This window comes from Pholcus phalangioides, unplaced genomic scaffold, assembly GCF_987345545.1.
Source record: "Pholcus phalangioides strain wild (caught in Gottingen) unplaced genomic scaffold, Ppha-v1.0 ptg000027l_1, whole genome shotgun sequence".
Lineage (NCBI taxonomy): Eukaryota > Metazoa > Arthropoda > Arachnida > Araneae > Pholcidae > Pholcus > Pholcus phalangioides.
Window position 1 is genome coordinate 11,705,676 of NW_028301617.1, and position 15,423 is coordinate 11,721,098.

Genomic DNA, 15,423 nt, shown 5'->3' on the forward strand with positions numbered 1-15,423 from the left:
CTGTCATGCCAAAAACCTCAAATATTGTTTTTCAATATAAAAATTCCCATTGGAAATGCACACGTTAATTGCATGTAATGTTTAAAGTGACTATGTTATAGAAAGAAAAAATATTTAATAGATTCTAAAATAATTTTCTACTCTCTACAGAATTATTTTGGACAAAATTATATACAAGTTTTTTTTTTCTTATAAAATATACACAATTTGAATAAAGCATAGCATAAACACTGAAGGGAAAACTATGGAATGATTTGACATTCCCTTATTCAAGATGGTTCTTGACCTTCTGAAATTTCTTCAACTGCTTATATGGTTCATGGAACCTTTGCCCCCCGATATTTCGCCTCAGACATCTCACCCCTGGCATGTTTCGTCCCCGGTACATTTGGCCCCCGGAAATTTTTCCCTGCCCTGACCATATCAGTGACTCGGTGAGTAATCAAGTATATCGGAAATTTATGTCTGATATTTCGCCTGCCTTGATCGTACGCGTGTACTGTACGAGTGAACATATGTGGTCACTTGTACCATCATTCATGAGTGATCAAGTGAGTTAGACATTTATTCAGGACATTTTGCTTCCCCTGATCGCATGAGTGACTAAGTAAGTGAATATATGAGTGATCGAGTGAATTGAAAATTTACCTCCGGACATTTCACCTGCCGTGACCGTACGAGTGAACATATGAATGATGGTACGAGTGACCAAGTGAGTGACACAAATCAGTAATCAAGTGAATTGGAAATTTACCCCCTGACATTTTGCCTGCCCTGATCATACGCGTGAACATATGAATGATGGTACACGTGACCACATGAGTGTTCGAGTGAGTTGGACATTTACTTGTGACATTTTGCTTCCCCTGACTGCATGAGTGACCAAGTAAGTGAATACATGAGTGATCGAGTGAATTGAAAATGAAATTAAATAAATTTAATGAAAATTTAAATTGCAATTTTTGGCAAAATTTAATGATAAGCCATATTCAGCATTGCTATTTAATGCATTCACTCACTTTATCAATCATACGGTCATTAACTTTATCAATCTTTTGGTCACTCATGCAGCCACTCAATTGGTCACTCACTTGGTCACACATTCACTTATGCGTTCCACCACTCAGTAACTCCCTTGGTCACTCACACGGTCAGTCCCTTGATCATTCATACCGCCACTCACTCGGTCACTCACTTGGTCACTGATATGGTCATTCGGTCAGTCACTCTGCCACTCACAGTTAATTTCTCGGCACCTCATGTGGTCATTCACACGGCCAATCACTCAGTCACTCCAAAATTTATTCAAGCATTCACTCCGTCACTCATATGCTCAAACATTCAGTATTTCCCTTGGTCACTCATACGCTCACTCATTATCAAACTTACACCAGTATTTTATTAGTCACTCATTTATTCACTCAAATGTTCCATCGCTCAGTAACTCCCTTTGTTACTCTCACGGTCAATCCCTCAATAACTCACTTGATCACTCATACATCTATTTGGTCAGTCACTCGGTCACTCATACGGTTAATTACTCAGTCTCTCCTTCGGTCACTCACTTGGAAAATTACACAAGATTTAATCAGTCACTCAAACGTTCCATCGTTCAGTAACTCCCTTGGTCACTCACATGGTCAATCACTCACTTGATCGACGGTGGAAATTTCACGCATGTCAATGTTATGATTAGTTGTTTTTCACGGCACCAATGTGATGGTGGAGGTTTTTATTCACGAAATTAAAGAATTACTTTTGGCTTGGTGATCATATCAGTTGGGAGTACAATTTTATGTTGTTACCGCGCCCGCAATAACCCTTTGTGTGTCAGTGAGTAATTCTCCTGAATAAATATGTACTAGAGCATTTTAACCCAAACAAGTAAGTCACAAAACAAAATATGTCAACACACAGAGGTCTAATTTACTTCAAGTTATTGGACTGCAACAGATTGCTGCTCGGCTTCATCTTTTCTGGCATGACGGTAAACCTTCCTTCCTGGATCAGTTGGGAGCAACTGATATGATGAGACGATACTTCATACCGTTTTTTTTATAGCTGTTTTTCTTGAACTTACATCTTCAAGTAAAATGTTACGACTTTTGGCAGTTCTAAATTAAATTGGGTTTGAGTGGATTTGGAATTATGAGTTTCGGGGGAATCTTCAAGTTAGGTGGGGGGGGGGGGGCATTCTTCAATGGATGGACCACACTTTCTCATGCAACTGGAGGCGTGCAGTTCATCGGGACCAAAGTTTTTCAGTGATAATATGTAAATTGAGTGATGGGCGGGACTTGAGAAAGCGCATCCTCTAATTTGTTGGGCAAACTGCGTCATCTAAAATTTTATCCAATTGTATCACGAGGTGCGAACACAAACATGAAACCAAAAGAAAAATATCTTCTCTCAATACGGGGTCGATTTAAGAAAATAAACGTCTTTCAGCAAAGTTTATAATGACAACAATAATTTTCAATACAAGATTTCCAGTTTAAATACACAAATATTCACAAAATCAAAAACATTAGCATCATTGTGTGGGGAAAAAAATTAGCTTTCCAACGATATGCGACATCGTATATAAATATTCTTGTTTCGTGACATGCCGAAAAATTTAAATCCAAGACAAAAGGAAATTCTTAGAAAAATTCAAATTCTACACTTTTTCGATGACAGAGAATAATTTCAATCATATAACATTATTTCAAAAGTTTCTCTCAATCACAATATTTTACAACACAAGTTTTTTTTTTAAAGCATCGGAAACAGTGGAGAGAAAAGGGGGAAAAAAATAAATTTTAAAATCGAAATACTCCCACGGTCTCAATTATTTAACTCTTGATTAACAAAAATGTTTGTTTCCCTTATTTAAAAAAAAAAAAAAAACAGACTCAGAATATACAAAAAGGCGAAAAATCGGCTTTTCAAGTATATAAAAAATATATATATATACACACAACGGATTACGAACAGTGAGAGAGAAAGAGAAAAAGGAATCTTATCTTCCTTTTACACGTACCGAACACGTTCGTGTGGGAACAAGAAAACTGACTCATCAATATGGCGGTGATATCTTTGATTATCAGTGAATCATTAGGTGTCTCTCTCTCACAAAAAAAGAATATTATTCAAAAGAACACATATTTTCTCGTTCAATTTAACTCTGAATTTCCCAAAATTTTACAGGAAGAATCAGAAAAATTCAAGGAATTTGTTATTGAGCTCAAAAGATTGAGATGGCAAAGCAAAGCATTCAATAATTTGGATTTTCCGATAAACACATACAGTGTGATGCATAAAGAGTGTGTGTCCACTCTATACAAACGATCAGTGGTTCAGATCTTGGACGTTTTAGAATATCAGATGGAATAACACAAGGGAAAAAAAAATAGACAACCACGAGATTCATCTCAGCCTTCCACATTAAAATAAAGACAGAAGCTCAATATTATTCACACGACAAACACAATTATCTCTACATTTAACAAATTTCACTTATTTGACATGACTATTCTAGGTTAAAAATATGTCAGGCTTATTTGTCAAGGGGGGGGGGGGAGTGTCCTACTTTTCCCACCGTGACAGTCAATCCCTCGATCACTCACTTGATCGCTCATACAGTTAATCACTTGGTTGCTCATGCAGTCATTCATTTGGTCACTCATATAGCCATTCGGCCAGTCACGTGATCACTCATACGGTCATTCACTCATAAAGTCAATTGCCCACTAGTTGATATGGTCACTCGCTTAGTCATTTGTACGGTCACTAACGCACTCCTGCAATCCATTTCACACTCATACGGTCACTCATACAGTCAATCACTCATATGTTCAGGGCAGGTGAAATGTCAGGTGTGAATTTTTCGGGGGCGAGATATCGAGGGCGAAAGTTCCAGATCCCGCTTATATATGTGTGCATTATCTATTTATGTGTGCAGTAACCATCTGCTGTACTCTTTTTACAACAGATAAGTGTTTAAATACGTTTATTACATTATATATGTAATATTGATTTCTGTTATTATTAAATTATTTAGATAATCACCAAGATACTCTTATTGTGCATTCTACATTTTGAAATATATCTAGCGATCAGAATACCAAATTGTAGAACTAGTGTCATTTAATTTGGCAATGCTAGCTTGTACACGATGCTTACGAAACTCCTGTAACTTACCCTTAGTCAAACTTATTTATTCTTACTTCTGCACTATGATATGGTATATTTATTAGCATTTATAACACAATGGTTTTCCAATTGAAGCTGTATTTAATTTTAAATGTGCAAAACAAATGCTTTGAGTATCAAGTCCTGTCGGCTCTGCTTTGCTTGAAAATACTCTTTAAAACTCTGAATTTATACACCTTGAGCTCTACGAAATTTTTAGGTAAGAATGAGCTTAATTAGTGTATTAAAGAATAATAAGTGTATTAACAGATTCTGTGTGTGCGAGAATTTTTACATGGAATAAAAAATTTTGGGCAGAGATCAGAAAATTTAAAACATCAAAATAGATTCTCAGTAATTATAATTCCAAATATAAAACCCTTTAATCTACATAAAGTTTTATATTTAGCATATCCATCAGGTTAAAAAACTATTTGACAACACTGACAATAAGTTTTTACTGTTTTAATACTGATTTATGGTTTCTGAAATCTAAAACCTAACTGATGCCCCTACCATACATATTTTGAATAAGCAGCTCTTCCCGCTTAGCAAATTGAACACAGGTAATCAATAATGTGGTGTCCTTATAAGAAATGACTAAAAGAATTAAACTGATAAGAACATACAACGCCACCTAGTGTTGTGTAAGGGGAACTAGCGAGTTCCACCTCAGACATCAAGTAGATAAGATGTCTATGTTCTGCTCTTTCCGCTTTCTAAACTCTTCCTATATATGTAATCTATCTAACTTAATAAATACCCATGCATTATCCACTCGGCGCACAAAAGTGTTTAAGAAAACACACAGATAAAATGAACCATAAAATATAATTTTATGGTTCATTTTATCTATGTTCTAGACTCTTATGTTGAAAAACTCTAAAAAATAATTATAATTATTTTGTTTTAATTATTATAATAAATTAATGTTTTATTTTCAAACATTGTAATATACAAAAAAGTAAGTTTTTCATTATGTTATATACCTATTGTGTTCAAAACATTATCAAAAAGCATTCATTTAGGTTTTTGAAGGTTTAAACCAGTTTGACAGTTTAAACCTGCTTTTGACGTCAAAAACCCACCCCTGATTATAATTAAAGAGTTCCGATTTTAAAATACTATGCAATAAAGAAAACTGGTCAGAATGGCTTGAAAATTTACATGGATACTCCTAATGCAATGGAATTTTCTTTGTCCAAAGTAAAAAAAACTTTAAAATGTACAAGTAGATGATACCGTACTTGGCCAGCCATATAATATATTTTGTGCAACCACATCATTTCGGCACTTCAACAACATCAGCATGTAGATAGCAGGCTGGCTAGACAAGCACCAGGTCGCCATAGCAATTAGAAAATGTTTTGGCACCTAAAATTTTACAGGCACGATTGCTAAAAGGAAGTACAAATTATGATTTTATTTTTTTTCATTTTGTAATAGTGCGTCTTCCAACATGGGAATGGCTAATTGTTTTTTTTTTACTTTTCCGTTACTAATGACAGTAATGGAAAAGTAAAAAATAAATAAAAAAATATTCAGAAATGTTTTTCTGGAAAAAAATTTCCAGAAAGGAAACATACATTCCATTTTTCTGAAATGTTTTTCCTAACAAATTTGGTTGCCTCCTAAATTTTTTTCAGATTTGTCAAGCCCTGGTAAATAGCACAACTTTTATCAAGTTGCACATTGCAACACCAGCAAAGCAGCTACTGAAGAACCATTTCGACAATAACAAGATGACAGGACATCTGGCCGCCATGTTCACTTGACAGGTGCAGGCTACTATAACCCTCATAACTTTTGGCTTTGGGGATACCGAAAATGTTGTGTGTAGTGGTTGGATTCTAAAATTTTGTGAATTGAAACCACATCATTATCGTGACATGCTCCGATCTGTGGGAAGTGCAAAAATGCCTGTTCAACGCTCATAGACAGAACACTGTGGACAATATATTTAATAACATCTCTTGTGTAAGTTGTTGTTTATTTAAATGACTTCATTTTCATGATGTTTACATGAACTATGAAATTGTGCCATGCTAATTGCATCATTTTGCCAAGAATGTCTATAGTTTCCATTCTGCAAACAAATTTCCCATGTGCTGGATGAGTAACACAGTGTCTATTTTTACATTTTCAAGTACTTTCGCCCCCCCCCCCCATATAAAATTCCATTGCTTCAGGAATATTCATATAAATTTTCGTCATTTTGACCAATGGTTTTATTTTAGAGTTTTGAAATTGGAACTTTATAATTACCCAATACATGATAAATCATTGCAAATTAACCTACATTAATTATACTTCATTAAAAACATAGTATTTATATATTTTTTATCATAGTATTTGTACATTTTTTATCATAGTTTTTGTAAAATAGTGTCCTAATTAAACGTATTGAAAGTAACTAAGGAACACATCTTTATTATAGGGTTAATAAGAGAATTCTCAAACACAAAATAATTCCTGGAGTCAAGCTATAAAATAATTAAATTGAAAAAGTTGGTTTTTATTAAAAAGTAAGTATTTATAGATAAACTACTATGGGAATTACGTTAATAAACATTTTATTTTATTATCAGAGGTTTGAAAGATTTTCCAGAAATTTACCTACATCCTTCCATTTTCCGAGTGAACATTCTAATAGCCAGTTGTTAAAAACTTTGTATGGATAGCGGAGAGCGATGCCATCCTGTCAAATAATTTATCTTTTTAAAAATCATGTTTTTGGATATATTATAGAAACCTAAAATATGCCTATACAGCGTGTTCTGTTAATGCACCGACAAACTCAGTGGGTTGCTACTAGGCAGCAAGAGGAACAAAAATTGCAATGCAACATGGTGTCGCAAATCACGATGAGAGGGTGAAAATCAAAAAATGCATGCAGGTTTCGATGCCACGCTGTAATGACAGAAAGTGCAATAATAACTACAAAAAATTATTTGATTAATTATTACAATAGGTGTTGGAAATGGTGGCCGCTGACGTCATTGCACAGTCTACAATAATGTAAAAACAATTCCTGGACAAGCTCTAAGATGCTAGTATGCTTTTGATGTCTGCCGCAGCGACAAAAATCTGCACTACGAGATCCTCCGGTGTGTCCACAGGCATTGCATAAATGGTGGTAATGCGATGTGGTGAGCGAACCCACGAACGAATTCAGCAATCAACTGAAATCTACCTTTCATCTCCTCTAGACTCGTTTTTCGTGATTTTAACCCTCTCAATGCAGTTTGTGACACCATGTTCCATTGAAATTTTTGTTCATCTTGATGCCTATTAACGACCCTCTGAGTTTGTCGGTCCATTAACAGAACACCCAATATAATACATATTTGTAGTATAATATTGCCACACACACACACTTATTTATATTTTCAGTGGGAAATTTGAAATTGAGATTTGAAACTAAACACTGAAATTTATTCTGTACTTACGTATCCCAACACATCTTCAGATGGGAAATTTATAGCTGATTTGAGGATTTCAATGATCTGAAAATGAAATAAAATACAGTATAGGTGCTACAATAGATATTAAATTCTATATTTTACAAAACAGGCGCTATGCAGGAAAAAAGATTTTTATCCACACAAATCTGATTATAAGCTATTTGTGTGAACATATCTCCGGGTTTGTTTAACAAACCACATCAGTTATACAGTCAGACCTACTTTATAACAAGCCCACTTTTAACGAGAGTTTGAATTGAATGATCAAATCAATGCATTTTGTTTGGTACAATGCTAATTGTATAGTAATTCTGTCATGCATAAAGAGCCATTCAAATATTACGCAAGTAAATTTTTAGCCATTTTTGACCCACCGTCAGCAAAACTCTAACCCCTCTCCCCCCTTGTAAGCAAAATTTTGTCATTAGCTCTGCCCCTCTGCATCTTAATGCACATGGGGGGGATCAGAGACGTACATGGGGGCATAGGGGACTCGTGCCCTCCTCCCATGATCAAAAATTTTTTTAATGCAAAAAAAAAAATATATATATTTTTTTAATTGAAATTTCGGAAGAAAATTCCTTTATATATATTATTAGAATCTGTTGATTTCAAATCTTATTTGAAGGCTATGAACTCAAAATTTATCTTTAATAAATTGATTGCGGGGACATATGGTCCCCTTGTGGTACTGGGATACTTCAAGAGGGCCACGGAAGAAAATGGAGAAAGGGGCCATGACAGGTGGTTTGGAAAGCTGAGAAGAAAAATTAAGGTGTGAAGAAATAAAGAATTTTACATTAGTGACTAACACTTACAGTAAGAGAGAGAATCCAACAAAACCACCCATAAAACCAGAGCCTTCTTTAAGGCATGGACCCACCCAGGCCTCACTGCCTACATTTTGCAACAAGTTTCCTAGGATGGGGTTTTTCTCAAGTCCCCGGTTAAATTTTTCAGACCCCCTTCCCAATATGAAATTTATTGTATGAAAAACAAAAAAGATGAAAACCATATTAGGCCCCTGGGCTGTAGCTCTGTCAGTCCTACTCTTGTGAGGGGCCTCATGCCCATAAGTGACCCCACCTTATATTTTGTATAGTACAAATAATTTTGAAAATAAGAAATATATAGGCTGTTTATTTCCAGCTAAAGTATGGGACTACTATAGCATCACTTTGCCTAAGGAGGAGGAGGCGCCCCCCCCCCCCATGATATTGAGACGGTCTTGATAAAACTCTGACTAGCGGGGAGATCAATAAATTCTCTGCTACTGGTCTGGAGGCCAATTTTCTTTACAAAATTTTCGTTCAGTATAAAATTCACTGAAAAAAAAATCATTTCAATACGTATAAAGTGTTGCTTCCAGATGAGAGTTGAAAACTCTGGGTAAGACAGGAGAGCCACGAGAAAAAAATATGGTTTAAAGGGGGCCACGGGCAAAAAAAATGTTAAATCACTGCTCTAAGCCATACAATGATAAATAGCATAAAGGCCCTTTGCCCGCGGACCAAATATGACTCCCGGGGGAGTATCTGATGCAGCCTGCCCTACTCAAACCTAATTTTGTAAAAAAATGAACTAAGTGGCACATCTACAGATCGCTTAAATAACCTGGGACACAGTTCCAGAACACTTAAATGATCTGCGAAGCATTTAGAGATCCCTTGAGTGACATGCGACATAGTTTTAGAGCACTTAAGTGGCCCCCCAGTGCGGTTCCATATCACTCATGTTACCCGCGACACATTCTCAGATTTACGTGATCAGCGGCATATAATTACTGATCAGTTAAGTGATGCGTGGAATAGTTCCAGAGCACTTAAATGGCCCGGACACATTTTCAGATCACTTGGATCCACGAAATATTTAGAGATCACTAAAGTGACTCTGTAGGGCACTAATCAATAGGGGGGGAAATGTCACTTCAAGCGTGTGCCCACAAACTATCGAAAAGGTTTTCTCGTTTTTTACGCACCGAGTAAGATTCTATTAAAAATATTTCATGGTGGTTGATGAGGTAAGCATTATCCAAATCTCCCCCCCCCCCCTTGTCATCAAATCGGATACCCCCTCTCCCCATCAATGATGACGTAATACTTGAATGAGCAGGGTTCCTCCCTTCCCCCCCCCCCCATGGAATGAGAGATTAAAAAGAAAAACTTGAAAAAATACGAAAACGAAAGTGAAAAGTATGTAAAAATGAAAACAACAAAACCAAGTTTTGACAACATGGAAATCATACATTTTGACAAGGAATGGCCATCAATAAAATGATTCAGCTAAAGACCTATCAGGCTATCCCCCTTTAACGTTTGTTGTTAATATGCAGAAATAGCAAGAGAAATGAGTATAGAAAATGAAGATAAGAAACCCAAAAAATGACCAATTAGAATTTCAAAAAGCTCCTGAGCTTCACTTCCAATACATTTTGTACACATTTCCATGTGTTTGAATGCGAGAATCAATTTTGAAAATTTCCCCTCTCCCATGTATTGTGTTCTTTACTTTATTGGGAAAAATATCAAAAAAAAAATGCCCAAAAGCAAAGTTTTTACTCTCAAAGAATTTTAACCGTAAATCAACATGGAGATGATAGAAATCTACTTATACTCATTTATTCTATGCATTCTCAGCTCCATAGTATTATCCGAATGATGAAGTTGGTAGGAAAAAAAAAAAAAAAAAATTGAAAAAAAGAATCTCAAATATCCAATATAACATTATTCATGCTTGCTACAATTAATTTCCGCACTCAATTTCCAGAATTTCATTTGTTTTTTCTCAAAAACAGATTTAAGGAGTGGCTAGATAGAATTTTTGCCGAAACAGAGCTTCTCATTATAAGCAGTTCCGAGTGTATTGCAATGAATGAGATACGTGGAACAAAAAAAAAACCACATGGTTGTGGTTGGTACTTTTTCATTTAAACCAGGGGTATCTTTTCAGTCCGTGAGCTTTCTTACCTCCTCGCTGGAAACAAATTGGTGTTCACATCTGAAAATTTTGTCCGCTAACGAGAAGTGTCTGGTAAGAAACAGTAAAATACATCGATTTCCATTAACATAATAATCAAATGAGTGCTCGTTATGGCATGTTCTATTGTATAAGTGCTTCTGCATACCTTTTTTTAAGAACATAATATTTCTGGGGCCCAGGTAAGGTTTTCCTCATACATTAAAACCCTTATATAAATTGTAAACCACATTCCAGCAATATAACTCTGGATGGTTACAGTCTTTGTTTCAGTTTGTTGGATGTTTGTGTGGTTTATTTTTTTCAAAGGGTGGTTGCATTTTTTATCAAATAATTGCCCATCTTTTTATTCAAATAAATGTAAAACTAAAATTTTGGAATTTGAAAATAAACTAAAATAAAGTTACGAGAAAATAAGATCATAGTCCCCCCCCCCCCCAGGGAAGGATCTTTTCCGCCCCGGTTAGACTTTTCACTGGCCCTTTCTATAGTTAATTTATAACGTGAAAAAGGAAAAAAAAAAATGAGAACTGTCCCGGGGCCCTGTCAGTCCCCCCCCCCTTTGTGGGGACCATTGGGTAAGGTTATTCAAAAAGGTAATGCATGACATTAGATACAATATGGCTAACATACTCCTATGACCCAAATTGTGTGATGCTATATTTTTCCCTGCACATTTTAATTCCATCCCTCAGGGCAGCGATTCCCAACATCGGCATTAATGACCATGGGGTTTACCTTCTACCATTTTTGGTAGAAGTTACAGCTACAATACAGGTATGGGTTAGATTGTGTTGGGGGCAATGGGAAAAAAAATATCTGAAAAGGGACGACAAAATAAAAAGTTGGGAAACTATACCTCAGGGGGATAGCAGACAGTAAATTGTCCCAGATATGCTCTGGTTTTAAAAGGCCAACCGTTAAAAGGGTTTTTATTTACAAAAATTATCAAAAATTGATTCAAGCATTTCTAGGTTTTTTTTTATTTTTTTATCGTATATAGAAGAGTTAAGTATTTTTTGAAATAATTTTAAAAACTTCAGGTTGATATAAATATTTTTAGGACATTTTTTCCACATTTCAATTAAAATTCACTAAAATTTCAATTTTGAAATAAATTGAAAGTTATTTTGTGTGTTTCTACCACTTAATGTATCAAATTAATAATGTAAATCAATTAAGTTTCTTTGTACTGTTAAACGTTAAAGAGCTATATTCCCATTCAAAAATACATGTTCCATTTATGGAACATTGGCCTTTTAAGAGAGCGGGATTCTAGGGATATCTAATATGCAGTGTCCAATTTTTTCCCCGTTCGAACTCTGGGCTGTTGTCATCATTTGACATGGTTATAGGGGCTAATTCTAGGTAATGAGACAGAGGATTGTTCTTTTGAGGTGGATTATTGGGTGAGTAGTAAATTTTTATTCTTGCATTCTTAGAAATATGTTTTAACGAACTGCAAACTAATCGAACAGAGTTCAACAATCTTAGATAGTCTTGTTGTATTCAGCTGAGTGTAACCATATCAAAAATATATCTCACATTAGAAGAAGCTGTAAGATATTTAGAAACTTTCAGATTCCGAATTAGAGGATGTAGACATATGCGAATTACGTGCTAATGAAAATGATGAAGATGATATTGTTAAAAATGATCTAGCATCTACAGTTCCAACTGATGTATGCGAAATACTAAGTAACTTTGCAACAATGAAGATGGGATGTTAGAAAACTCCTGAAATCTGTTCTTCAAAAGATGCAGGGCAGGAAAAAAAAAAAAAAAAAAAGCAAAATGTAAGTAACTGAAGTTTCAAGAAAAGGCAAGACAGTTTCGAGCAATCCGAAAAAAAACGATTACATGGAAAAAAAAAAAAAAAAATTCTTTCTAGAATTCGATCAAAACCTCAGCTTTGGATTCCATTGGAATAGATTTGACATATGACCATTACAGCACGTTGGATAGTTCATTCAGAGTTACGAGAAGTGGATCGTATTTTGCACTTGGAATTCCGAAGAGAAGTGACAATGAGCCTTCTATGAACAAAGGAGGGGTTCTAAGTTGTCAGCTGAAAAAGTTGACAGGTCCTCTGATGGCCATTGTATTGTGTGTGCGACGCAAGGACGGTGTGCACTTTGCCAAAACAAAACACTATATATAAATGCTGCCAATGTGACAAACGGGTCCATCAGATATATGTTTTCCTTCTTTTATCACAGACAATTATAAAGAAAAAATTTTCTGCACTTTTTTTTTTTATATAAACATAAAATAACTGTTTTGGGAATTTGAATTTGTAGTAGGAAATAGAAAATTTCTTGTGATAACTGTACTCCAGAAATAATATAGAGAATATAGGCGATACCAGTTTCTGCTTTCACCTCTCCCCAAGTGCCAATGTTTCACTTGCGGAACATCATGAAAAACAAAAGAAAAAAAAATTTTTTTCTTCAAATTTCAAAGTTTATCTATGTATTAGGCATGCAAAAATACCTCATATTCCAAATTTCAAAACAATAAGCGACTTTGTTCATAGTTCGGCCTTTAAACAGTTAATACTGGCTATTAGATATAAGTATTGATAACCAGCGAAACTATTAATAAAATTCTTTACCTATCAACCCACATAGATGTGTTGGTTACATCAAAAATTAAATAGAACATTGGTGTTACATGTTCTGAAGTGTGCCTCTGATGTTTGGATGCTTCCGCGTCCCTGCATTAAAAACATGATTTTTTTGTTTTGACATTCCTTACATAAACCCTCCCCCCTCATGTTCTAAATATATGTACTTTCATTCTTCCCCCCCCCCCCCATCTACTTGCTATCTATGACTTCAATTGTATAATTCGTATTGTAAATAAGACTTGTTTGGGTTGTGTATCAGAATGTCCCAATCCATCAAAGCATGACAGTCATTACCAAGATCAATGAGGTTCTATTTTTTTTAATCTATCGTTTATAGCTATGGGGGGATGTTATTGTTTTTTTTTTCTCATTGCGTCGCTTGTGAATTACTTCTCTCAGTAATTCTGGAATTACTTCTTCCATTATTTCTTTCAATTACTCGCTGCTAAATACTGAATTTTCATCAAATTCAGGAATTACTTTTTTCATTAATATCGGAATTACAGTGAAACCACTCTTTTGCAGACACCAAAGGGACAAAAAAGTTTGTCCGCAAAAGAGGTGCGACAGGGGTTTGAAATGCATACTTTTGTTATATATATATACACACACTGGGGGGGGGGGAATTATTATTTGGCCGTAAAAGGTGGGGGTGACCCCATCTGAGGGGGGTGTTTTTTTTTTGCATTTCTTTTATTACTTCGGAACTCACTTAAATGATGGAATTCTTCCAGTAGGTTCCAATTTTTAGACGATTCCCGTCCCCAAATATACACATCACATTGGGGATAAAACGACGACGCCTCCAAAAATGTCAAGACGCCCTAACAGTGCCGTCTTAACGCATGGCTCACCCGGGGGCCTCAGAAAAACGAAGTATTTGAATTTTTTGAGAATTTTCCAGCTAGGGCCTCAGAAAAATCACTTGGCCCGGGCCCCCCATGACGCTCTTAAGACTGCTCTGCGCCCTATTCCCGTTCTATTTTCGCACAGAGCCCCGCGACTTGGCATATTTAGACAGGTCCATAGCCAGAAATTTCGTTCGGAGGGGGGAACCCATGGCCCCGAAGCCAGTGCCATCTTAACGCATGGGCCCACCCGGGGCCCTAAAGAGAAGAGGAGCCTCACAAAAATAACTGAAATTTTCGAGAATTTTCCAAGTAGAGCCTCAGAAAAACCAACTGGCCCGGGGGGCCCCCACGATGCTCTTAAGACGGCCCTGCCCCAAGCTGGGATCTTTTGCGGGCCCCCGACAAGACTATCACGGGGGTCCCTTCATGATGAATTTATAGCGTGAAAAAGCAAAAAAATTGTGGAAATTGCCCGGGGCTGGAGCCTTGTCAGCCCACCCCTTGTGGGCAGTGCCGTCTTAAGGCATGGGCCCACCCGGGCACGGCCCGGGGGCCTCAAGAGAAGAGGGGCCTCACAAAAATGAGATCCGGTTGAAATTTTATAGAATTTACTAGATTGGGTCTCAGAAAAACCACTTGGCCCCATGATGCTCTTAAGACGGCCCTGCTTGTGGGGGACCACTTGAATTTGGGGAGGGGCGGCTCAAAGTAGTAGAACAATAGATTTGTCCATCTTTTCCTCCCTTTTAAAGTCATTTTCTCACATTTCGGGGAACCAGACCCCCCCTCCTCCCCTCGCTACGGCCTTGTACCCAGGGCACTGTTTTCTATAAATTTCACCGATTTACAAAATAAATTAAATTTAGAAATTTATATAAAGTAAATAAAACTCACCAGAAATTGAAGAATAAGAATAAATTTAAACTTGAAAAACAACACAGGAGATAAGGGATAAGGCGCCTTGATAAGGAGCTTACTTATTAAGGTGGCGTTAGTTCGGGAGGCAGCAACGTCACTGATGACGCTTCTAAAATTCAACTGCGCAGTAGAACTTCTCCATCGTCTGCTCTCGCTCTGGAATTTGGCGCGAAACTTCAAGCCTTCTCATTGGTCACTGGGCCGTGTTTCACATCCGGGAGCTCTTACTAATTTGTTTATGCTGCCGTGAGAGACAAAAACAGAGGGAGCAAAAAAAGTCGTCTGCTCTCTCTGACCGGGAAATTTCAAGCCCTGTGATTGGTGGATTGTCGATCGTGCGGATCCGGGGATTTTGAAAATTCGTTTATACCAAAGAGCGGGAGGAGGAGAGAAGAAAAAATTAGAGAGGCGA

The 15,423-nt window shown here is 36.4% G+C and overlaps 1 long non-coding RNA gene across 2 annotated transcripts in view; it reads right to left on the reverse strand.

Moving 5' to 3' along the window:
- Positions 1 to 15,112, reverse strand: part of LOC149068436 (uncharacterized) — a 38,513-nt gene extending 23,401 nt beyond the window's left edge. For both annotated transcript variants that reach the window (XR_016195218.1, XR_016195217.1), the window contains exons 1-2: positions 14,988 to 15,112; positions 7,623 to 7,679 (exon numbers count right to left, since the gene is read on the reverse strand). This is a non-coding gene — a long non-coding RNA (uncharacterized LOC149068436). The remainder of the gene's footprint in view (positions 1 to 7,622; positions 7,680 to 14,987) is intronic.
- Positions 15,113 to 15,423: the final 311 nt, after the last annotated feature.